The 27,323-nt window shown below is 38.2% G+C and overlaps 1 protein-coding gene and 1 long non-coding RNA gene across 3 annotated transcripts in view; one reads left to right on the top strand and one right to left on the bottom strand.

Annotated features, from left to right (window-relative positions):
• gal3st1a (galactose-3-O-sulfotransferase 1a) overlaps positions 1-27,323 on the bottom strand; it is a 58,833-nt gene that overhangs the window by 24,969 nt on the left and 6,541 nt on the right. Inside the window, exon 1 of one of the 2 annotated variants that reach the window (XM_039770763.1) lies at positions 17,853-17,923. The exons of the other annotated variant lie outside the window; for it this stretch is intronic. The gene's annotated coding sequence lies outside the window, so the exon portion shown is untranslated. Of the gene's footprint in view, positions 1-17,852; positions 17,924-27,323 lie in introns of those variants that run through there. 2 annotated transcript variants of the gene reach the window in all.
• On the top strand, positions 18,066-26,400 carry LOC120540205. Its single transcript, XR_005635775.1, has 3 exons — positions 18,066-18,137; positions 24,307-24,410; positions 24,786-26,400. It is a non-coding gene; the product is annotated as an uncharacterized LOC120540205 (long non-coding RNA).

Genomic DNA, 27,323 nt, shown 5'->3' on the forward strand with positions numbered 1-27,323 from the left:
GATGGATGGACAGTTAAGCCAAGCCGATTGACAATGTTTGTGCTAATGAACCTTCCAGTAAAATGATAACTTTAGAAATGATTGGTATGTCAACTTAGATTCAACAACAGTTGAAATATTTTTTAGTCATATACCACTTTATTAACCCAAATATAATCAAAGGCAGAGTTTTTTTGTTTTGTTGAGTTTCCCACTCACATCCAGTAGACTAGCATTAAATAGAGGCAAGGCCATCACTGTACGTTTGATCACAGGAACTGCATATGTAAGTATATGGCTGATGACCCAGAGTGCTTTAAAAGGAGCGTTGGAATCAATGTATGGAAAGATTCTCTCATCAGATTAGACAGCCAACACAGACTCCACTATAAAAAACCCAGAAGGGGGTAGGCAGCCAGTTACCCAAGGTCTCCAGGACTGTGACTTTGTTTTTGACTTTCTCTTATAAGCTGTTAATCTATTCTGTGGTTCAACTGGCCATAAATCATCAGTTAATTAATAGATATTGCTGATTTCCATTTATGCTCAAGTTCTACCCTGTATACTGTGATTTTTTTAAACAAATCTGTGTTTATATGTGTACCAGTTCTGTATTTGTATGTGGTGACTCTGAGGCTAAGACTCTGTACTGGTATCTAGAAGGTTGCCGATTCAAATCCTATTACTGCCAGAAGGTGTCCTGCTCCATTGGACCATTTAGCAAGGCCCTTAACCTGAATTTGCTCCAGGGCTGCTATACAATGGATGACCATGCACTCTGACCTCCAAATAATCAAAGAAAAGCAATTTCATTTCAGGGATTAACAAAGTGTATCAAATCAAATATTCAGTAATTAGTATAATCTATGCTTTTATTTTAACTGAGAATTGTTTGCACTGAGGCAGCACAGTAGCGCAATGGCATTAAGGAAACTTCTGACTCTCACCATTGTTACAATGCAATTAGTAAATGACTATTAATGCAAGTTCTGAATGAATTATTAATAAAAGCTGAGTGGGACAGCAGCATGTTAGACAGAAGTAGACAGCTAGTAGTAAGTGGGAACACTAGCATGCTACCTTTCTGTCATGATTTCCAAAAATTATTGGAGCCATCTATAATCTGTTTCACCAAAAATAAGATACTGTATGCTATATGTTCTTTGATTCTTACATTAATATTGCTTTAAATATATGTGAAAGATTTCTAACAGGTGTCTCAAAGGGCTCTTCTAAGTAGCTAAATGCAAACAGTTTATCAGATCTCTGCATGAGTTTTCTCCTGGTGCTCTAGTTTCTTCTCACTGTCCAAAGGCATGCAGGTTAGGTGAATTGGCAACACTAAATTGGCCCTAGTGTGTGGCTGGAGTGTGTGTGTGTGTGTTTATTTGCCCTGCAATGGACTGGCACCCTGTTCAGGGGTTGTTCCTGCCTTACGCCCTGTGCTAGCCGGGATAGACTTTAGCCCACACCCCCACCACAACCCTGGTCTGGAATAGAAAATGACATGATATTATTCACACCGCTCCATGTCTGTGCACTATTCAAAAATATGTTGTATTATAATGTTCAGGAAATGGATCAAAACAGTGTGACTGCAGTGTGTATACAACACATCAAAAATAGTGTGTTTTAGGTGTGAAGCTGATTCCAAGGAAAATAAAAGAAAAATCCCATATGAAGCATTTTGATGCTTCAAGCTAGTGGTGGCTATTAACTGACGACTATTTAAATGATGTTGCGCCGTTTTGTATGCATTATTCTCCAAACATTGCCTATTTAAAAAAATAAAGATTAAGAATGAGGAAATAAATTATGCTGACGTGATATTTTCCGCTATGTTTTATATAAACTTGACTCTAGAAGTACAAACTATAATCTATAGGAGAAAGGTAATGTGTCATTTTACATAATTAAAGCTCATGAAGAAAATGCTGTTCTGTTACCAACTACATAAAGGAGAAAAATTATATGTTTTTCCTAACTAGAGAAATATGTTTTTCCAGAAAGCTATGCTTATAATTTTAAGTACTATGTGTAAAATAATTGATATCAAGTTAGAACTCTTGTAATAGGTCTGTTTTGCTACCAACCTGATTAGCACTATTATTTATAATCTTACTTATGACAGAACAAACAAGACATCCGCCATCATGTATTAAAGTGATCCATATCTAAAAATTAAAGTTAGCATCCCTTGGTGAAGCATTACTTTGCATTCTACTGATCTTTTTTATAGAAACCCTACTTCTCTAAAATGATCACTAAAATGTGCTTGCAAATGGAGACATAACTAAGATGCCTACTGCAATCCATTTTATTCAGTCAAAATTATGCGTATTTTAAAAATCCTTTCAGAGATGGGGGGACTTATATGGTAATGAAACATGTATTATGGAAATGAAACATGTATGACCAGCCTTGTTCTTTGTCCACATTAAAGCACAAGCAATACGTTCTCAACATTCACCTACAGAAACTGAGATGGATATACAGTATGTGGAGTATGTGAGTGTTATTCTTTCCCAGCGGCTGTGCCCTTAACCTGAAAATTGCACATTACAATGGCTGACCCTGTGCTCTTACCTGCAAAGAGCTTGCAAAAAGACAATTTCCCCTCTGGTATTAATAAAGTACAGTATATCAAATCCAAAATTAAAACATAAATAACATAGCTCCCCACACATTACAGTTTCTTCACTCCTGATTGTCAGATACGGAAAATAAGAACTGTTGCTAAAGTGGATAAACAACTGACAAATTATAGCCTAACAATAAAGTCTTGTAATTTTTATAACCTATAACGTATTTAAACGGGCAGTGGATTTATGCTCAACTGCAATAAAACACTGACATGCGATGAAACCCTCCTGATAAAGAGTCAAAGAAAGTAAATTAAAGAAAATCATTGTCAAATCTGATTCCCCAACCACATATTCTCTTTTACAAGTCTAACAGTTTTACTAAAAGTATAAACACTAATTCTTCAAAAAAAAAAAGAGTGGCAAATTGGCTACATTTCAGAGTCCTGGGTTGGTATACTTCTCCTTACCTCTGCGTACTTTCTGAATGGAATTTGTATGTTCTCTGGCTGCCCATGAGTATTTTCTCAAGGTTACCTGCTGCATCCCAAAAAAGCACGGTGAGTGTTAAATGTGTAAGTGAGTGTGCCTTGCGATGGCCTGGTACCCCATCCAGGGCCGGCACTCACCTTGTATCCAGCGCCAGCTGCCTGTGTTCCTACAGTTTTATAAAAGGTTAAAGAAAAAAAGAAGAAAAAAATGAATAAAAAATAACTTAAATGGGATTTAAGAGATAGACGGCAACTTTTGAATCAAGTCTAAAACTGGCTGAGGAATGACAGTGGGAGACAGAAGAGAGAGGCTCAGCGAGGACCTGAGCGCAGCTGAAGGGTTGGCTATGCCAGTCAGAAGGACATCTCCTTGGGTTGCACAATCCCGTGCAAAGTAAGTGGAGAACTTGATGGTTTTTTTAGAAAGCAACACTGTGTCTCTTGTGTTTTAAACATATGGACAGATTTCTACCAAAATTAACCTTGTTTTTACAGGATTTATTTATATGATATTTTAACCATTACTTTGCACATCATTTTATAGAATATTTATTTGAAGATATCTGCACTACACTTTTGGACACAGTTTATTTTGTTTTTAAATAAAAGAACTAAGCACCTGCTCCAGACCCCTTGCTGACTGTGTTTGTCCTTATTTGCACAGCTCATCCTCAGTCATGGTATCGATGGTTCCGGATTCAGGTGGCTCTTGGAAGGAAGCAACCAAGGAATGTGGAGCCAAGTCACTTTCCTCTGCCCAAGGAAATCACACAACAACACTTTGGTCAACAGTGGTGCAATCCCACTGCAAAGTGTCCATGTTAATTTGACCTTGGGTTCAACTAGACCAGGGGTTCTCAAACTCGGTCTTGGAGGCCCACTGTGGCTGCAGGTTTTTGTTCCAACCAGATTCCTAATCAGTGACAACACCTGATAGCACTGATCTCATTTAATTAGCTGGTATTATTGATCTTTTATTCTACATTCAGAAAAGCACAGCAGCATGATTTTTACATTTCTAAGAAACTTGGAAATATTTCTGTTTATGCTATGGATTTAAATGCTTAACTCTCTTTTTATTACATTCCGCCCTTTCCCTGTGCAGTTTGCTCCCTTCATTGAATCTTAATAATGACAATTAAAAACAAGCAGAGCAGAAACCCAAACAACACTCAATCGTGAAAGGATGCAACTACTTTAGCGTCAGCCCCACAAAGTAGTAAATAACAGATTAATTAAACAATAAGAACACCTAGAAAAGTAGAATGACAATAAAGATGAAAATACTGTTAAAAAGAAAAAAAATACATATAACTGCTTATTACATTTTTTTTAACAAACTTAGTTTTCTAATTTGTATATTGTTCCCAAAACAGGGAATCTGTGAAACAACAGTTCAGTTAATTAGCACAGGAGTCCAATTAAAAACACAGGCTGGTTGGAGCAAAACCTGCAGCCACTGTGGGCCCCCAGGACCGAGCTTGAGAACCTCTGAACTAGACTAATGGCAGAATGCTGCGCTGTGCATGTTCAAATTACCCATAAGCCATATATCCTTCTAATGGTTGTGGTTATCTTGTAGTATTCAAAATGTCTTTATGTTTTGATTTACCCTCGTAATTTTGTTTTTAATGCAAAGTATCTGGTATCCACCGAATCATCCGGAGAATTCTTTACTCATTCATTGAGATGAAATGGATTCAGAACTTACAATAAAAAACTTTAATTGGGTGCTAACTTGACTTAAAGCAGCCTTCAAATTTAAGCAACATTTTCAAATGATTAATCACAGGAAGTGTAGTTGGTTAGAACTGTAATCTTCATTTCTTATTTTTGCCTCATTTATTCGGTCAGTTAAGATGTTACAGTAATCAAAGCAGACAGTTTCAATTTGTGCTTCCAAAGTTGTATTATTCTTCTGTTGCCCTTCTTTTATAACTATCAAATATTTCTATACAGGTTCACTGAAGATATACAATATGTTATTCTCATTTAAAAGTTTAAATATGTCAGCTAAGAAATATGTCTTCATGTCCCGATCTGTATCTAGCAGAAAGTAAAAATACAGTTATTACTGTGCACTGGACACAAAGTCTTAAGAAAGCAACGAAAATCTGCGTATTACATCACACATTTTCAAAACGTCTTGCATTTGAACCATAGGACTTAACTGTCTTAACCTCAAGCTTCATGCAGCCCAGTACATATACTTCTATTACTAACATTTCCTCAGTGCAATACAATGCATACTCTATATATCTGGCGCTACTTTTCTCATTGTTGTGACTAATATTTTTACCGGCCATAAGTACAAAATGAAATACAGTCTGTGGGTCATAAAATATATTTAAGAAGCAAAAAGACAATGCAGGAAAAAATAAATTATTGACAGTTCTATAAATCTTTAATTGCAAAGAGTTCAGAAATTCTGTTTCTAATTAAATTTACATCACAGTCTACGTACCTAACATAGATTATAATCAAAAAGACTGTCATGCGATTCCGCCTTAATTTGGTTCTTAATATTTTATTGCATGATTGAAAACATCTTACTAGTCCGACGTTTACTACACAACTGCCTATTCAAGCATGAAGTGCCCGTCCAATATCCTAATCAGCCCCAGAATTCCACCACAAAGCCTCATGGGAACTGTAGTATTTACATCTGTTAATTGTGCACTGTGCACTTGTACAAGTACATCCATCTTCCTAACCCGCACACCGGGACACGAACCACGAACCACGAACCACGAACCATGAGCCACAGGCTGCTTACTGCGAGGCAGCAGAGCCACCACCGTGCCTATCAGCTCAAAGGCTTTATCGGTCGTGTCTGTCAATTCAAAGCTGCTTAGGAATATCTTCGCTCATTATACTATTCGAAACAGCACCTTTAGAAAGGGAAGTCGTTTTTATTGTTTTGGCAAATGTACCTTATTACGACAACATGCTAAGCATCACAGTCTACTATGTTAAGTTTTTTTCACTGCCAATGTGAAATGATATTAAAATCGACGCTTTAAGACAGTGAAAGGCAGCCTTTTTCGAGTTGCGGCGCACTAAGCCCAAAAATTTTCTTTCGCTGCGCACCTTAGGGACTGCCCATAAATAAAGTCGTAACGAGAATAAACTATGTATGAATTTTTCTAGATAAAGTTTAATTTAAATTGCCGTAAATAAAAAGCGAGTGATAATCGTTGAAAATTAAATTACAAGGAAGCATCGAATGCTTGCGTCACAACAAAATGTTTTTCACCACAAAGAACTGGAAAAGGTCACTGAGTTTACAAATTTAACTGTGTTGATCAGCGATGTCAGAGCGAAAATTTGGTTAATTTTTCCATAGTAATACTCAAGACGATTAAGTGGTGAGAGCTGCAGCTACAGCGATACTCTCTCGTCGGTATGAGCCGAAATGTAGCATTCGTATTTTCTCATTCTATATTTGCTCCGCCTTCTTCTATCCGTACAGTGAGCGAGATCTTCTAACAACGAGACTTTGTAAGTGATGTTGATATTATGCTGAATGAACAGCGAAATTTTTAACTTGCATTCAAAATAAATACATTCGTTTATTCAACAATCTGATTAACCGTTATCTAGTTTTTCCAACATAAAATATATTTTTTAAACATTATCTTTTTTTTTTTTTTTTTATTTATTAATTTTATTACAATCAATACATAGCAATCAAGTTTTTACAAAAAAAAGAATTATGTTAAGAACAGATCGATCCTCACCCTTGAGAGAGAGAGCAAACCAAACGGTGTAAAATTTAAGGCTTGTAAAAATACCTAAATTAATAAATTCTCTGTGCTTTATAAACTTATTTTAAAATATTACTGATTAGATCCTGCCATGTTTTGAAAAAAGTCTGTACAGATCCTCTAACTGAGTATTTGATTTTTTCCAATTTTAAATAATATAACACATCAGTTTCCCACTGACTTAAAAGAGGGGAACATTATCTTTTTAATCAAACAAAAGTTCAAAAACACTAGCAATTTTAAATATTTTACAAAAGTTTTCGCGGCGCCCCTAGATAATTCGCACCGGTTGTCCGACAATGCTTTAAGAGGTAACGTATTTCCTGTATTATTTGATGTACATTTTATTAAAGCTTTCTGAAAAGCAAACCTATTCTATTTTCTTTTCACAATCACTTACTAAGGTGTTGCCAGTATTTTGTACAAAAGACTTTGCAGAAGCATCATTAGATAAAACCCCTGAAGAACACCATTATGAGGACAATCCTCGCTATCTCCAGATGCTACCTATGAAGGGTCGTTCTTTCTAACTCCGTTAAAGATGTAATTGCATACCTTTCAGAAGCAGAAACGTTCAAGTCAATCTCCATGGTGCGTGTTCGTCGCATTTCACCAGTAGTCTATCTCACTTGTATTTATGTCCGCGTTTGCTCCTCTACAATTGCTTCTTGCTGTAGGTTCTATTATATTTAAATCGCATGAGGACAGTGTGTGTGTTATTCGGGATAATCATAAGTATCCCTGACCGCCATTGTTGCTTTTTTTAGGAATTTTATTTTACGTTGTTTACTTATATCGGTACATAATTTTTAAAATTAAAAGATGTTGTCATCTTTTAACAATAACAGTAATGTTACAACTAGGATGACGGTGCCTCGTGCAGCGCGTCCACACCAGACTAGCCTACTGGACGCGTTCGCTCTGGGCGCGAAGACCGCAGAGCGAAAATGACGTCAAACTTGGAGATAAGACACGCGCGTTTTTTGTTTTTTTTTGCCGCGCGGAAATGTTTCGAACTACGGGGCAGACGGGTATACAAAACGGTGAATTTCTGCGTAGGTTGTTTACGGAAATGAATATGACGCAACTGGTCACCAAACCTCAAGGAAGACCTGCCAAAACATTTTAAATGCATCTGCTCATCACGTGGGTCCCCCACTCACGACTGCATTACACTCGCCCAACCTTCACCACGTCTGGTCCATAGGTCTGACACTCCAGCCTGTCCTTTTCTTCCTCTTAAAGTAGGTAATGGCAGGCACAACCTCTCTTCCATCAGTTGAGTCTCTGTTGTGACATTACTAGCTGTGTGACACTGACCGAACAACTAGGAGAAACGCGTTTTTGTGGCTCACCCCTCGCTCCCTTTGCGGTGCTGTCTGCGCGCCGACTTCCCTTTGTAAGTATAAACGAGGCTTACACGGACGTTCGGTAAGCACCATCGACGGACAGCGGAATCCTAACTTACTGGCCTGAGGGAACTCAGATCAGTGCGGCGAGAAGCTCAGTGAGTGTGGTGTCTGGTCGGTTTCAGGTTCCCAGTAGCTGCGTCTGAAACGTTATGCATTAAAATAACAGAACTTACATTTAAAATTCAACTCCAAAGATCCACCAGGTAGTCCTAGAATGTCATGTCAGTGATGGGATATGGTAATAGAAGACAATCTTCTCAACTCCACTCGACGTTCTAGTACATCAGTATTCAAGAAATGACTTGTCTGCAACTTTCTTTTGATTGTGTGAACTTACCACGTGGCTCACATATACTGTAGAGTACACATTTTTAAATTAATGTTACAAACAAAAATAAATTCTGAATTAGTGAAAGCCACCCTTAATTTAAATTTGTACAGAGGGTATTCGTTACAAATGTAATGATTTACTTCATGATGTAGAAGTGCATAATAAACAGGAATACTTTTTCCTAATATTTGCAATGTTAAAACATGTGCATCAATTTAAATATTTAAAGTCTAAATATCCTCGATTGTAATACAGAGAAATTAAAAATAACATATTCTTAATCATTGACCTTGAAACAGTCTAAAATGATACCGTATAGGCTTATGTTTGAAATTTCAACCATAGTGGCTCTTAGAAGGCTAGGAGCACCAAAGAAAAATCAGACATCAAAAATATTATCATATTTGTGACCAGAAACCTCAAAATAGCACAAAACAACACTCCACATGCCCATATGACAGATTCCCATATTTTAATAGTTTTGCAAAAAGGAGTAACTTTGACCCCTCATATCCTATTAGGGGGTGAACCCCGAGGTTGGTTGATGTTGCATGGACAACTTCAAGTCCTTCTGGACATTTCTTCTGGAGGCACCTATTGGTTTATTTTTTATCATAAGGGTGTAATTTCCTGCACAAAATATGGTCTAACAAGTTAGACGATATACACATGGAGTAACATTCAGGTGCATTCGGCGACAAACTTAACTGATATGAAAGCTGAAGCATTTCAGTTTTTGCATTACTTCATCCAAGAGTTAATTATTACATTTCTGATTATAAAATAGTTTTGTTACAATGGACCATAATCAAAAGTAATAGTGACAACAGAATTCAATTCCATGTGTTACTAGACTACATTAACAACATGCTTTTTAACAGCATTTTACAATGGAGTTAAAAATGGAGCAAAGATGCTTGTGGTGACTCAACAGCTTTTTTACACAGCAGCTTGCAGTTTGAGTGATATGAAAATGTCATCAATTGATGTGTGTTACTGGTGGAGGGGCTGTGAGTAACTGTTGTTCAACTTTCTTAAACATAAGATTTGAAAGTATGCCAAATAGAGTAGTATCTAATAATTAGGAATTGAAAAATACCTATTAATACAAAATGACTAATACTAGTAAAAATTAATATTAATATTACTCTATAAAGAGGAAAGGAACTGAAATAAGTTCCCCATCTAGGTATTAATATTCAGTAAAACACAGTAATTCATTAAAATAGTATAAATAAGAACTTGGAAAGAAACTGATTTATTGTATAAAAGGAATATGATGGCCAAGAAGATTAGGGGCTTGCCACAATTGTTCATGGATACAGTAGCTGGGACTGAAAGATCAGGGCTGGGCGCCAGAGATCAGGGGCTCAAACTACTGCAGTCCCCCACCTCTAAATGTCACTGTCCATTTCTAAACACATCCTAGGCAGCAACGCCTTCACTATTTATTAGTTAAAGCACCATTTAGCAATGTTAGTTATTTATAATAATAATCTGCAGATAAAATTGTTTAGTCAATTCAGTCTTATATATGCTTACATCTTTGCTTTCCCCTTCCATTTATTGCCAGTGGCATTTTTGTACCCACATTAGTTAACTAACCTAAAAGCAGCAGGAGAAGAGTGCTGCTGTGTGAGCTGTTTGTGTTTGTTCCACCTGGCGTTGACTCACTTGAATTGAGCATCTGAGTGCCACATCTCAACAAAACTGGTCCATGGAGGACCGAGTTGTTGTATGTGGACATACAGATGGACAGATAGCCAGACATGGGCTTTTGTAATAGATGCTTCATGCATTAAATGCACCTAAAATGGCTTAAAATGTTTGATATCTTCCATAAATAGACATCAATGCTGTTGTGGGCTGCATCTGGAGTGGGCAGGAGGAGGAGTATAGGAAACTAATTAAAGACTTTGTTAAATGGTGTGACTCAAACCACCTACGACTAAACACCAGCAAAACCAAGGAGCTGGTGGTGGACTTTAGGAGGCCCAGGCTCCTCATGGACCCCATGATCATCAGAGGTGACTGTGTGCAGAGGGTGCAGACCTATAAATACCTGGGAGTGCAGCTGGATGATAAATGAGCCGGCTATAGTTCCTTAGAAGGCTGGCATCTTTCAACATCTGTAATAAGATGCTGCAGATGTTCTATCAGACAGTTGTGGCGAGAACCCTCTTCTATGTGGTGGTGTGCTGGGGAGGCAGTATAAAGAAGAGGGATGCCTCACACCTGGACAAACTGGTGAGGAAGGCAGGCTCTATTGTAGGCACAGAGCTGGACAGTTTGACATCCGCGGCAGGCACGGAGCAGGCTCCTGTCAATAATGGAGAATCCACTGCATCCACTGAACAGGATCATCTCCAGACAGAGGAGCAGTTTCAGCGACAGACTGCTGTCACCGTCCTGCTCCACTGACAGACTGAGGAGATCGTTCCTCCCCCACACTATGAGACTCTTCAATTCCATCCGGGGAGGTATACGTTAATATTATACAAAATCATTGTCTGTCTGTAATACTTTCATTGTTATCAATCTTTAATTCAATATTGTTTTTATCAGTATGCTGCTGCTGGAGTATGTAAATTTCCCCTTGGGATTAATAAAGTATCTATCTATCTGTCTAAGGGTATCATTCAATCCTGTCCACATCTGACCTCACCGCATTCCCATGTGCCACAGTGAGGGGTACTCACAGTCCTCACACAAAATAAACACAACATTCTGTTTAGCAATAATAACAGAAATCTGTAAAGGGCCTACGCAGGAGACACATTTAAAAAAAAGTGGCAAATAAAAAAATCTTACTTGCACTTTTTTGCTAAATTAGTAAAAGAATGCTCAATACTTTTTACAGTTACTATGTAAAGCCAACAGAAATAAAAAAAAATAAAATCAGAGTAAAACTTAACTATTATATTAGTGTTCTTTCTTCCTTGCTTGACCTTCTCACTCCTCGAAAATCAAATGCCGTCTCTTTTTTTACATCCTATGCCTTAATTTAACTTAAAACGATATGCCAAAACATCTGGCAAGCATGTTAATACAGAATTTTCTGTACACAGTGAAGCATATAAAGAGCACAATAATTGTATTAATGGTCAGCAGAATCTTATCTGAAATAAATATTTTTTTCTTCCAAAGTATGATCAATTTTTTCAAGTCAAACCTAGATTTCTTCCCCATTGCCGACAAAGTCAAGCAAAGCAGTTAGTCCTGACTAAGACAATGTCATAATCTTTAAGCTTACTAAAGCAATGTCCTGCAGTTGGTCCTCTGAGGCCAGTCCTACTGACGTCCTCGAGGCACATAACAGAATGCCTGGTCTTTGCCCTGAAATGTTAATATTATGAATGTGTCAATTGTGCTACTTCAGGTAAAATGACTCTGGTTACACCAATTCTTAAAAAACAAGGCTTTATTCAGAAAATATTATTTCCTATAGACCTCTCCCCAATGTATTGTTCCTGAACTAAATCCTCGAGGATACCATGCAGCTGCCACAAAGAAAACACAATCTTTATAGAGATTACCGCAGTTTCCAAGCTACACATACGATTGCAGGTGCTAATTTACCTTCTTCTAAACCCTGAAAGAATTAATTTATCAATTACTAATATCACTTGGCTTTTCCACTGCCTTGGATGTAGTCTTCCCCTCTGTCGCTATACCGATACCTTCAGCCATGCCATTTGGGCCTTAAGGGTGTTAGTTTGGCATGGGCTTTGACCCTGTCTGTCTGACAGACAGTACTTGGTGTCTCTTGATGACCACGGATCTATTCCTGTCGTTGTTACCTAATACGTTCCTCAGGGTTCTGTACTTTGCACGCTCTTATTCATTATTTACATTCTCCCATTGACTGATCTCATGATATAACAAAGCTCCAGATTCTGTTTCTATGCTGATGGCAAGCTGCAAAATGTATTTACCCCCAGTTTCCCCTCCCTTGTTTCACATTACTTCTCACTGAAATTGATCAGATATTTTTGCGGGCAGCAAAAGCATACAGATGGTTTTAGAGAATAAATACCCCAAAGGTTTAATCTGTTTTCAAGGCAATCAGGCAAGTTATTTTCAAGCATGAAAAAAGCGATTATCCAAATGAAAGCGGGTGATTTAAAAAGATAGCTTGGGTTAGCGAGTGGGATCAGGTTTGATTTCATGCACCGCTACCCGCTTTGGCCCTTTCCTCTGCAGAGGCGGCATCAGTCGATGGTATAAACCCTGCCATGCACTTGTTCAAGACATTGATGTCTATCAGTTTGGAGAGTGTTGTAATGAAAATGCATCTGTTACTCATTTACTCTTATGCAATAAGACTTTAACCTAAGGCAGGGGTGCCCACACTTTTTCGGCTTGCGAGCTACTTTTAAAATGACCAGGTCGAAATGATTTACCAACATTATATATATATATATATATATATATATATATATATATATATATATATATATATACTGAGTATACTTTATACATAAAATGTATGTTGTCATACCTTGCATAACTGAATAACCTTTATGGCACAATAACAATTCATTTATGGTCACTACAGTATTTGGATTTAATAATCGTCATGTGGGAAAAGGCTGACTCGCATAAATAAGAAGAGCCGAATAATGCAGTCAAGGAGCTTTTGAATTCGGCTGAGTAAAAAATGACGTCTGTCTGATTAACTACGATTTTAGTTCCCTCTCCTTTCTCTTTCTCAGATCGCTTTTTGGAAGGACGTCAGTTTCGTAGTTTTTATGAACAGTTCGAAAGTTCGTTTCCACATTTTCCTTCTTTGGAATAGCAATGATAGATGTGACAGATCCGACAAACGCACTTTGATTGTGACATTGTGAGAATACATTCCTCTTCCAATTCCCCATCCAGCCCATACCCTCCCCAAACAATTTTTTTTATCCCTTCTTTAGTCGATATAAATTAGAAAGCTAACTAGATAACAGCCGGATTTTTGCAGTAGCTCACGCGTTTGTTAGTGCGTGCGGGATGATCAGCGTGTTAGAAGAAAAGAGATCTCAGACTGGCCGCCCTGTATGTCAATCTATATCTGGATATATGATAGACTAACGTTTAAAATATTTTTTTTTGAATGCAACGCGATCTACCTGCACTACCTTTGCGATCTACCGCTCGATCGTGATGGACGCATTGGGCACCCCTGACCTAAGGCGTCTTTTGGTTTTCACGATGCTTAAAAATCTTCAGTAAAGTGCTTATTCATCTGTGCAATGTGACCTACTAAAAAAAATCACTTTGGAGTGGTCTGAGGCAGCTAAATTGAGACACATGTATCTTGATATTACATATTTAGTGTAAATCTTGTGAATCCTTCCTATTAACAAGTCATTTTACTATCATGTGAATGTGGAACACTGCACAGAGATGTAAGTAAATCTGTTTTCTTCTATTTCAAGAGTGCTTTTCCACTTAGACCCACAATTACCAATTAACCAGCACCAAAGTACTGACTTTTGGCAATTTTATTGTAATGCTGGTAGTCAATACGTTCAAATCTCAGCAAAATGATATTTCCCTGCCTTACCCATATCTTCTGTCAATCAGACATCAACTTTTTAAGAACATTCTACAGCAGCCATACAAAGACTTTGACATACCAGGTGACATTCTTCTTCTTGATATCCCTTTAGACAGACAGATAACATTTTACAGAAACTCAAGAAATATAAACAAAAACCTCCCTCAAACACACACAAAGAATTACAAAAAATAAGAAAAACTTACTGTTAAATGTAAGAGAGCATCACAGTGAGGCATTATAAAGGCTTATTGCCACATGTATAAAAAGGCATAGCAGAGTTTGACATTTAGGCCTAGATAGATGAACCATAAAAAAAAAAAAATGCATTTTTTAGTCTGGTAACACTTTAGTTAATCTACCGCACATCTCTTACTCATTTACTTTTATGTAACAAGACCTTAACAAACACTTCTTTGGGTCTTCATAACACAAGTTATTTATCAGTAAAGTGTTTACTCATCTCTGTGACCTGCTAACATAACTTCACTTTGGAGTGGTCTGAGGTGTCTTAGCTGAGGCACATTTCTCTTGGTATTATTTAGTATAAGATCTGTGAATCCTTCGTATTAATAAGTCATTTTACCGTAATGTCAATATGTCACACTGCACAGAGATGACATTTTATAGGTGCTATGAAGACCAAAAGAAGCCTTTGTTAAAGTCTTATTTCTTTTAAAGTAAATGAATAATAGATGCATTTGTGCAGTACCTAAAACTAAAGTATTACCTTTAACTTCAACTATACACTCTCAAAAATACTGGTTCTTTAATGGTTCTACTTGGCTCTTTATTGGGTTGTGTGGTTCTTCGTTGAACCTTTGCTTAAAAAAACACAATTTTATTCTGGGAAAGGATCTTTGCATATCAAGCTGGTTCTTTGTGCTTTGAAAAAAACCTCCTAATATATAGAAAAAAAATAAAATCTTTAATGTATGGGAGGCTGCAAGACACTAACCGATTAGGAAAACTTGAACTTAGCCTGTATTATTTTTTAAATATATTTTTATTGATCTTAAGTAGAAGCAGATAATATTCCATACAGTCAAGACAAATTTAACAATTTATTTACTGTAGGCAGCATGAGTCCTTTTCAAATCATGAGCCATTGATATTTCACAAATCTATTGCAATCTATTCATGGTTATTTACTATATGGAGCCTGTTACAGGTCTAAATAAAGGTTCTTTCTGGAACGTTCATGTGGAATGTTTCTTTTGGAACCAAACATGGCTCCCCTATGGCATTGCTCTGATAAATCACTCTGGCACCTTTATGTTTACGTGTGTACTGCTACATATTTCTATCACATCCCATATCAAACCCTGTAAATTGTTGATAATATAAATGGACCATATGAAGCAAGTCCACATGCATGAACACATTCAGCAGTTGCATAGTATGAAAAAGTACACAAATGCCATTAATGATATTAAAGGACAGAAAACACTGCTTTTTAAAATTATGTATTTTAATTGTGACAAAATAAGCACTAGTGAAACAATTGGGTGCGACTTAGTTAACAGAATTGAAAGCTGGTACGCTCTCTGTTATTTATTTGCTTCACCAAAGAGACAGATATTACATTTGTGGTTTCTAAACATTTTGTCTCAGTATGACATGCGATGGAGTTTTGCTCAGATTGCCATGCCACTGTTTGTACAGTCAGGTGTAGGCTCTGGGCACATGCACACTGCCATTCAATTGCTTGTGCTGACTACTGAGGATCTGTGACAGGAGATCTATCACATATGTTAAAGAAAAAAAGTACTATAGCCAAAATGTAGAAACTGATGTGACTGGTCTCAAGGTAAATGTCAAACAAAAAAACAAATAATAATCTGTGACTGAAACTGATCAGAATACTTCTCAATCTGTTTTAAGGGTTGAAAAAAGAGAGAGAGTTGCTTTTGGCAGGACAGATTATAAAATTCAGGATCCATCCATCCTCTAAACCCACTTATCCAGGACAGGGGGCAGCTGAAGCCTATCCTAGCAAGCTACAGGCGCTGGGAGGAACAATTGCTTGACAGGTCATAAGCCCATCTCAGGATGAGCACACATACACACATACACACACATCAGGGAAATGCTTCAGTATCAATAATTCGTCCAACCTGTATGTTCCCCAGATTCCTTACTACAAGACAGCAGAGCTACTACTATATCACTGTGTAGTGTATTAATTATTAACATATTTACATTAACTGTGGCCTTTAAAATAAATAGAGATAAAAAAAAAACTTTGACACTTATTTTAGTAACAGTGTGCATCCACTGGGGGGCACCCTGTAACCTCCACCCATGTATAAAGGGGCCCCAGTAACCTGACATACCTCTGCTGAATAATTTGTTGGCAGAAATTTCTTAGTGTTAGTACATCAGAGACAGGATGTGCAGCACTGTTTATAATGGCCATCAGTTTTATCTTCACTTTGTCCTCCACCACTGCCTAACAGATCAAGAGTGTGTCTCAAAATTGGGCCTGTCTTTGTAATCAGCTTCTTGATTCAGTGGACCTCTTTTGAAGTCATGATACCACCCCAGCACACTACTTTCTGGTAAGAAAGAAAGTGGCACAGGATATCAGTAGTTTAAATTGTTTATCGTCTCCAAAACTAAACAGCACCTAGTCCGCATAGGTGCCCAGCTCCAATCCTGGAGGCCTGCAGGTTTTCATCCATAACCATTTTCTTAATTAGTGATCAATTTTGCTGCTAATTTACTTATTTTGCCTTAATTGTAATTGACTTGTCCTTAATTGTTTTTTTTTTTTTTTTGTTCCTTAACGAGCAGCCTAACAAGAATGAAATACAAAACAAGCCAACTCATGACCGCTATACAATATTTGAAAATAATAAAAAGGTGAAGATCTCGGTATTGGGGACCTGAGCAGATTAACGTAACATTCTCTGCTGTTGGCAGAAGGAGAGCACCAACACACCATGGAATTAAATAGCAGGTTTAATTAACAACAAGAATTGACTTCTGATTAAGAAACTGGTAAAAGTGGAATTTGTTGGTGTTCGAGGCCCCGCCTTACCTGGTCATGTGTCGGCTCCCTTCACATCTTATTTTTATTTGGCTGCCATTTAAGGAAAAAAAGCAATTCAGAGGAGCGAGTTTGAAAAACAAGGTGATTAAAATGAACGGGAAAAAGTCAATTAACGGTAGACATTGGTCAGTGATTAAGTGGGCCTAAGTGGCAGGAAGGAAAACATGCAGCTCAGCGCACTTTAGGATCGGAGTTGGACACCACTGAAGGAGGGAGCCCCCACTTTTAATAACACAACGTATTGGTATTTTTTTTTTGTTTTGTTTTTTTTAAACATAAGTCACTTTCTGCTATTACTATTTAAAGTCTTCAGATGTGCTTTTTTATCCAGGTACTCTAAATAGATGTATTATTTTCAGTTAGTCTTTATTTTTCAGTTTTCCCCTGTGCATTTAAATGCTTAAGAACCGTGTCCTTGAGTGTTGGAAAGGACGTTTTTAAATGGAGTTCATGTGGCTAACGTGCTGTAAACTTTATATCAGAAAAAAGCGTTTCTGAGAAGAGATTTCAATCTGCACAACTGTTTTGAAAAGTGTTCTTTATTAAACCGGTTAGTCACGTCATTCAACAACTACCCCGCTCACTATCAGTTTAAATCGGTCTCAGGTGGGATGTGACGGCGCAAGGGTGACAGTGACCGTCTCCTGTAAGTTTCCGAACGCCTAAAATGTATGAAAAAAACCTCACCTGGTCACGCTGGAAGCATCGTGGCGACTGGCGCCCTGAGTCTTCTCCGCCAGTGGAGGACAGAGAAGGTGCCCCGACTCGCACTGGTCGTCTCCTTCTCTTCCTCCTCCTGTTCACCTGCACTGCTGTGCTGTTGACAGCCACTGGCGACAATGGGCGCGCGCTTTTCTATCGACTGAGACCGTCCCTCTGTGAGCGCGCCTCCACCCGCCTGCTCGCACTCGCGCTTTCTGGCACTTTTCTGTGATTTTCAGTTTGGGGACGCGCACGCAGTAACACGAGCAGGTAGGGTCTCTATACTTTTTACATATACTGTATGTATAACTTCCAGTCCTGCGTAAAATAAATAAAATACTGAACCTTAAATTTTCTTATTGAAAACGTTGGCCCAAATCTTTGCAATTTGCGTTTTAAACCAACTCGAATGCCAGGTTAATCCGCCTGTTCTTGCCTGGAATACAAATCATTGTTAAAAATAGTCCGACTGTTCATAATTAACCCGATGTCACCTTGCAAATGGCTTTTCAGGTGCGATTGGGGAGGTTATTAGCATGCAAAAGACACCACTAATCACCGAAATGTCCTCCGACCCCACCGAATGTCACCTTGCTGTCTAGCGCGTATAGCAAGCAGCCGTGGCAACACCGCATAAAGTATAAATGAAGTGACCAGCTTTTACCGGGCCGTCTCGGTTTCAATCAGTCGATAACGTAACAAATATTACATATCTGATATTTAGAGATATTTACACGTTCATTACACTTGCTGGTTTAATGAATTGTTCACCGTTTTGGAACTACTGTATGTAAAACTGGTCCGCCGAAATATAACGGATTCATGAAGTGCACTTTTTTGTTTTTTTCAAAAACGGATACGGTACAACCAAACCGCAAATGTACTTGCTGTCCAAATCGACATACAATATTACAAATACTGGTTCTGTAATGGCAACGTACATCCGTTATGAGGCTCCTATTAAAATCATTTCTTGGCAAAGAACCGTTTCATGATCGGAAGTGTTCTTTACATGAGAAATTGGTGGTATGGGATTTGAAAATTGTAAGTGGACAAAATATAAATCTTTAGTGTCTAATAGGCTACCTGGCAGGATACCAGCAGGTTAAGAAAACCTGAATTTTGTCAGTGTTGTTGTATATACAGAAAGAGTCCTAAAATCAGGAAGGCATTGGCATTTCACAAACCTGTTATCTTAGTCATGGTTATTTATGGAACCTGTTACAGTTCCAAATAAAGAATCTTTCTGGATTCTTCTGGTGAATGGTTCTTTTGCTGCCCTATAGGCAAAGGTGCAAATGGTGCCCCCAAACCTTATACATATATCCTTAAATATATGAACCACATACATATGTTTATCTTCTTCTTTCGGCTGCTCCCGTTAGGGGTTGCCACAGCGGACCATTTTCTTCCATATCTTTCTGTCCTCTACATTTTGTCCTGTTACACCCATCACCTGCTTGTCCTCTCTCACTACATCCATAAACCTTCTCTTAGGCCTTCCTCTTTTCCTCTTCCCTGGCAGCTCTATCCTTAGCATCCTTCTTCCAATATGCCCAGCATCTCTCCTCTGCACATGTCCAAACTAACGCAATCTCGCCTCTCTGACTTTGTCTCCCAACCATCCCACTTGAGCTATCCCTCTAATGTACTCATTTCTAATCCTGTCCATCCTCGTCACACCCAATGCAAATCTTAGCATCTTTAACTCTGCTATCTCCTGCTTTCTGGTCAGTGCCACCGTCTCCAGCCCATATAACACAGCTCATCTCAATACCGTCCTGTAGACCTTCCCTCTCACTCTTGCTGATACCCGTCTGTCACAAATCACTCCTGACACTCTTCTCCACCCATTCCACCCTGCCTGCACTCTCTTTTTCACCTCTCTTCCACAATCCCCATTACTCTGTACTGTTGATCCCAAGTATTTAAACTCATCCACCTTGACCAACTCTACTCCCTGCATCCTCACCATTCCACTGACCTCCCTGTCATTCACACACATGTATTCTGTCTTGTTCCCACTGACCTCCATTCCTCTCCTCTCATATCTCCACCTCTCCAGAGTCTCCTCAACCTACTCTCTACTATCGCCACAGATCTCAATATCATCAATATTGTTTAAATACTGTATGTAAACTACATAAATCACAGTTTTCCATAATTTTCACACATTTTATGTCATTATTAATATAGAATATAACTATAGAAATATAAAACAGGCAAAACATATATAGTAAATTAGAGTAGTCAAGTGTACGCTGAGCAGTTAGTGATTAGGCAGAACTCCAGACTTGAAGGGTTAGGGTCAGATATTATCAGGATTCATAACAGGTACATAAACAGTACATCTAAAAGTAGACATGTACACAGAGAATAAAGGAAGAAACAGGAAGATAAATATGGATCCAAAATCTGCATCAAGCCTATGTCAAAATAAGGATGACAAATAAGATAACAAACTTGCCAACAGGGAAATAGTTCTGAAGCAAAATAAAAACTATGAACATCTATCTGAAGAAAATGAAGAAACAAAGATATTTAGCATAAATGAGAGCATGGTCCTTCTGGCATTTGGAAGACCACTGGTAAAAGACTCATACAGATGGTCAAATGTTTAGACCAAACCTTGGAAGAACGTGAAAATAAGGTAAAACAATACAATACGGCTATTGGGAGTCAGACAGTTGTATTCCGTCTGAGTGTTTGCAAGAACATAACAGTAAAGGGCACGTAAACCCAAGTTGACTAAACTTCCAGTTCTTAGATGATTCATTTAAGATATTTGGGGTTGTTCAAGTGAGTGATGAATGTAACTGCCATCCCAAACAAGCGTTGTAACACTATGCCTAGGCAATTTAAAGGCAAAGTCCAAATATGTGTATATTAATACAATCTGAGCATTAAAGATTGAAAAACTTGTTCAGCAACTGAACCCATAACCTTGTGGATTACCTTCTGTATCACCAAGCAATATTTATAATAGTGAAAGCTGGCAAATGATGGTAGCCTCGTGGCAGTTGTGTGCCAAATTCTACTACTCTAGGTAAAACACAACTGTGCCACCTTTTCTGAACCATTGGGCAATAAGAAATAAAAGCCATATGCAATCCAGTGCCCACCATACACAGTAAATATTGTAGTGCTACGGCACTGCATGCTTTCAGTTCTTCATAAGTAGGCTGCAGTGGATTCCGAAAGGATTTAGACCCCGTCACTTTCTGCACTGTTTACTGGGTTGTAGGTTTCTTCTTCAATGGAGAAATTTCCCATTTCTGCCCATCAGTCCGCACACAATAAACTGTAATAACAAACTGAAAACACTTGAATGCTTTTGACATAACCAGTGGGGCACCAGAATGAATAAATTCTAGTTAGCATGTTGTCTCTCTCCTACTCAAGTTGAAAGACACAAACTGGAAGCCTACAGGGTACAACATTTTAACTCAAACCAGACTGGCAGTTAACTGAAACAACTGAAAAAAAACATTTCAGTATGCAAAAGTATACATGTTGATGTTGGAGGTCCAAATTTCATCTATTCCAATTTTCTGTCTGAGCTCATGCTCTTTGGAAGTTGTTGCCAGTTTATTGAACTATTTGAGTGTCCTTGTAATCTGGAGGTTGATTTTGTTTCAGTATTATCTTTGGGAAACTGCTTTCTACAGAAACCACCAAGATGGATGAGTCTTTGTGTTTTTTGTAGTGCCTGCACTTTTTAACACTCTCCTCTTTTAGTATCTGTAGTGAAACAGCTTTTGTTGGTTTTCATGTGCAGTACTTTGCTGATCAACATCAGTGGCATCAAGTTGTGGGTAGGCAACATGAGCTGAGACAAACATGTTCCTCACCTGTTCAACACAAGAGCTTGGGAAGATGACCTGGGGCCTCATGCATAACACTGTGCGTAGAATTCATGCTATAACATGGCGTAAGGACAAAAGCAGAAAAGTGCGTACACACAAAAAAATCCAGATGCATAAATCTGTGCGTTCACCAACTTTCACGTTCTTCCGCTCCATAAATCCCGGTCAGCGTGAAAAGTAATGCATGCGCCTGCTGCCCCACCCAAACTCCTCCCAGAGTTACGCATCTTTGAATATGAAAATCAATATAAACAGCCCTTAAGCTCAGCATTCTGTGAAAAGGCAATGGCAAAAGCACAGTGGAAATAGAAGAATTTCAGCGAATACCAAGTGGAGGTAAGGAAAAACATACTATTTGTTGGTTTAAACAGTGGTATAAACAAGAAAAAGAAGTTGATCAAGTGACATAGCACGTCAGAGAAACTCGAAAGCTCAAGTTCACAAAGTCTCACAGTGCCCGAAATAAAAAAGAAGTCAGATATCAAAGTCACTGTGAAAAGGCAAGTTGTAGCCCACCGTCTGAGTGTCATATGAAAGCTTATTAGGGTACAGACAAAAAAAAAGCTTATTAGGGTAGCGCAAAATGTCAACTTTAATCTCGAAATTTCCACTTTAATCACGTAGTTAATTTTGTTATTAATGTAGAACATCATAAACTTTATCTTAAAATCGTTTAATTTACTAGTTTCTCAAATCCCATCATAACTAAAGTAGCATGTTGAATGCTTTGTTTTGTATGTGATCTTCTATGTGCTCTATGTGTGTGAATCACTATGTGCTTCTTAAACTGGCTTTCTCTTCCTCCGACAGGACACAGAATCCATTACATTCATGATATTACAGCTCTCTGAATAATTAAAATACTGAGATGTATACTTGATATCATTTTCATGATGATAGGAGTTAAAGCATGTTATTAAACATGGGAACACGGTGGCGCAGTGATTGTTCATGTCTCACACAAGATGCTTGCTTTGCTGTGCACGACCTTCAATGAAATAATTTATTATAGCGGTACTGTCTCTTTCAAAAGTACTAACCTCCAATTCCTATCCTTCCTTTTCTTTTTCCAAATACCCAATTGCCACACAATCAGCTCTATAATCTATCTATCGTTAAGCCATCTGTAAGCTTAGAACGACGATTCTTCAAAACTTTTAAGGAACATTGGAATATCTTTGTAGTACGTGTTTAATTATTCTATCCCTTCCAGTGTCGCGCCAGCACAAGCAAGAATACAGTGCAAGGCAGGAACAATCCGTGAATGGAGCGCCAGCGGCTCACTAGCGTGGCAGCACTGTGTCCTCATATGTTTATTTATTAACAATATGGATTATTTAAATGAAGTTAAAGTTTTATCTGTATAATATAATAAACATATTTTGCTGCATTTCATCTTAAAAATGATATTGTCATCCTATGTAAATACGTGCTTTGTAAAGTGGCTAAGGTTGTGCAATATTATAACTGTAGTGCAAGTTTACAGTGAGGTAATTGTACTTATAAGTACAAACAGTTCTACAAGAAGCAGTTGATGGACTTGGATTAACGCCAAGTTTAGGTTTTATACATCACGATTTGAACACAGAAACGTTCTTAGACAACATCTCTGTGCATACGCACTGTTTATAGATGAGGCCCCTGGTCCTCCATCAAGTTCCTAATAGGTCGATTAATAACTTAAAGTGGTATATTTGGCTGCCCCTACTTGAGTGCCATTTTAGGCAGGTGCCTAGTTCGCCTGCCCACCACGTCCTGCAGCAGAACTGTTCATACTTGACTTTAGATACTACTTCATATTTACAAAATACTAAAGAGAAGGCTAGAAGGTCAGCGCACACTTGTGGATCAATAGGCAGTGCCCACCAAGCAGGTCAGTGTACTACCACCAAACACTTCTACTTTTGTTCCTCTTTTTCACTATTGGTGAAAAGAGTGACTGGCTTTGGATTACTGAGGTTAGGTTATTAAAAGTGCAGGGGACCACAATATAAATAATTCATCTTAAAGTCTGAATTAGCGTAGGTCGGCCTAATCAGGGGCTTGCATAAGAATTGTATTGATTTACTTCATGAGGTAGATGTACATAATAAATAGTTGTGTCATATATTTGAAATATGAAAATGTGTGCTTGTTTAAAGTCTAAATATTCTCAATTGTAACAGAAGTCTTGTCATTTTTCACCCTCTGATGGGGTCCATAGAAGACTATTCATGATCACTGACCTTGAGACAGTCTAAACAATACCAATGCTTATGTTTGTAATTTGTCATTTTTACCTTCTGGGAGTAGCTCTTAGGGGGTGAGGACCACCAGTAAAGAATCAAATATCAAAAAATATTCTATTTGTGATCAGTAACCTCGACATATCATAAAATGACACTCCTCAATGCCTACATTACCAACCCCCATTTTTTCCAAAGTTTTGTGAAATGGCGTATCTTTGACCTCTATATGCCCATAGGGTCAGTTGATGGGGTACGGTCAATTTCAAGTTCTTCTGAACATTTTTGTTGAAGGCACCTATTAGTTTGCTCTTTGTCAAAATTAGCCTAAAAATTATGTTTTTTCAGGCGTAGGAGTCAGAAATAAGGAGGAAACCCCATACAACTTGATGTCTTGCATGACTTGCCATCATGAGGAGCCAAACAATGTGGGATTTGGGTTTCTTAAACAGGTAAGTCTGAAGGCACTGGACCAAACTTAAAAAAAAAAAAAAAAGATTCCTAAGAGCACCAAAAGTAATATTTCAATAATTGATTTGGTTGTTCTGTAGGCACCATGAGCTCTCAAGGAAGTTTTAAGCATCTATGAAAAGCCCACTTGCTATATTCCTCCACTCTTTATCAGTTGGGGGACTGAACCTAACCCAGCAGTGTTTGGTACAAAGCAGAAACCTGGCCTGGTTAGGGTACCAGTCTGTCACAGGGCACAAGCAAACTCTACCCAGCCAGTTTAGAGTCTGTAATGAAGCTGGCATGCACGTCTCCGGGACGTGGGAGGAACTTGTAATAATCCGTATCACGTAATCGGCATTCTTCTCTCCTTACAGATACTGAAATTGCATCTATCAAGCCTGCTGGGTAAACGCCTCTAAATTACAGCTGGTGTCCTCCTCAAAAGATGGGTTGGTATTTAGTTACAGTCATAAAAAGAAAAGTAACAGAGAGAAGCCCAGGATTTAGGTGGAAAGAATAACTGAAAAGGCTCAGAATGAATCATAAGCCAAGAAAGTGAGGATGGCAGTTGAATTATTCTTACCTGCAATTCAAATGCCATCTTGTTGTACCAAAACTTTGTCGACATAAACACAGAAAGTCATTGTATGTTGAATGTTTCTTTTCCACAGAACAATACACTACACAGACAGTATTTAAAATCAACAATGGTCTGCTTTCTGCTCCCCCCCTCGAAAACCCTTTTCCCACACTTTCAAGGTAATAAGAATCAAAGAGTCTATTCAAAGTAAGGTCTGCCATTGCTCTGTAGGCTAAAAGCTAAGAAGTTTTCAATACAAAGCTGCCTAATCTTATAAAATAATTCAGCTGCCTCACTGCAGTAGTTTTCTCACCCCAGTTTGAAATAATGTACATTAAAGTGAGAGAAGCGGAGATACTGTGAACAACAATAGAATAGAAGGCCGCCGTGGTTCTCCTAAGTGTTACGTGGGTGAAGATTCCCGTCAACACAAGTCGCCTGCATGTCTTACAATCCTCGTTTTTGCAGAGAAAGCCCCCACATTCACCCGTGTTCATGAACGGTTTGCACCCACCACTAGAATGACATCACAAGTGTAACAGGCCAAAGGGAGTTTCTTCGGCTCACTTTCTGTGACAGGGTCAGATGAGTAGCAGTACAAGGGGACGGCTGCTAGGACCTCTGCTTCTCCAGATCGACAGGGGCCAGCGAAAATGCTTTGGAGGGCCTGCAGTTCCTTCGAAGGGCGATTGTACCAGGCCAGCCACCTGATAAAAGAGCACTGAGGGGACTTTGTCGTTATTTTAGAAGTATTCATTTCCCAAGTTTTATAGGATATTCTGCTCTGCACTGTATGGTATAATGGTAATACAAAAACAGCAAACAGAAAGTTGAGTTGGGGTTTGATCGTGTTAGCCTGCCTCTCATGAGAGCCAGCAGGGAGGACTATAAAGAGAGGCTGAATGTTCAGATGTTCAGCATCTTGTAGCCCATACTCTGCATTGATCTCCAGTCAGTTCTTTTTACTCTGTTCCTCAGGACACCTCTACTATGTACAACGTTATTTACTAAATAAAATGTCTTTTTTAAAAATTGGTTCAGAGCATCTGTAAATATTTCACTGCTTCACTATTTTATGTATGTGGCTCAACCAACGACATACTATTGTCCATTATTGTTTCCTGGCGTTTGTTCACTTACCAAACCCATGTTGTATACTACCGAGTACAATTACCTGTGCCAGAGACTGATAACACTTAAAGGATGATTTACTGTACATTTATTGGATTTCTACAGGTCATGGATAAAAGCCACAGACACATATTTCTTCTCTGGTAACATTTAGGCTAATAATGCATTTCTCTTACTTTTTTCCCTTCATGACTCCAAGCTGTGCCAGGCTGAGGGTTTATGGTCTCTGGAATGAATTTTATTTTGGAGTTGTTTGCCCCAGAAGGAAAAAAAAAAAATCAAGCATATTGTATACAAAGGGGATTGTTACTATTACTGGGGATTACTGTACTAACAGCAATTACAGTAGCTACTAAATACAAAAGGTTTAATGGCAATGAAATTTGATGATATACAATTTGTAACATTTTCAATTTGGCATTGTAGGTAAACCATTTAGTAAAATAAGATATTGGTTTATCTTTTAGTACATATTCATATATTAAAAATGAATAAGCAGCAGTTGACCTTTTATAGTTCAAGTGAAACAGAACTACCTGTGAGCTGCTTAAGTGTCAACAGTTATGTTGTGATATAAATCTAAATACAGTGCCATAAAAAGTATTTGCTGCTTCCAGTTTTCCTTAGTTGTTGAAGGTTTCTATAACCAACATCTATTATTACATAAACTGCTTCCTGGTCAACATGTATCTTTATTTATTTATTTATTTATGAACAAAGTTGCCCAACACTAGGTACCACTGTGCAAAACAGGAGATGAAATATAGCCAAACCTGCTCTAATCCTTACCATCAGACTCCATTTGCCAGCTCCAAGATTCAACCAGTACATGTCTGTGGCTCAAGGTCTCCACCAGACCACAGTGAAAGCCTTAACCTCTAAAAGGAAAACAACAGAAAGGGTAGGGAGTTTTCTCCAGACTGGCACTTCTGCCATACTTACTCCAAGGTGCATCTTCCAATCACAAAAGATCCTAAAACATGTAAATAAATGCAGACGTTTCTCATCTCACTAAAGATCAGTAATCACAACTCTACAATCAGGAGGACACTGGGCAAAAACACGCTTCATTGGAGAGCAGCACTGCGGTGGGCTGGTGCCTTGTGTTGGCTGGGATTGGCTCCAGCAGACCCCCGTGACCCTGTACTTAGGATATAGCGGGTTGGATAATGGATGGATGGAGAGCAGCAAGATGATTGCT

The sequence above is a fragment of the Polypterus senegalus genome, chromosome 12, assembly GCF_016835505.1.
Source record: "Polypterus senegalus isolate Bchr_013 chromosome 12, ASM1683550v1, whole genome shotgun sequence".
NCBI classification, from domain to species: domain Eukaryota; kingdom Metazoa; phylum Chordata; class Cladistia; order Polypteriformes; family Polypteridae; genus Polypterus; species Polypterus senegalus.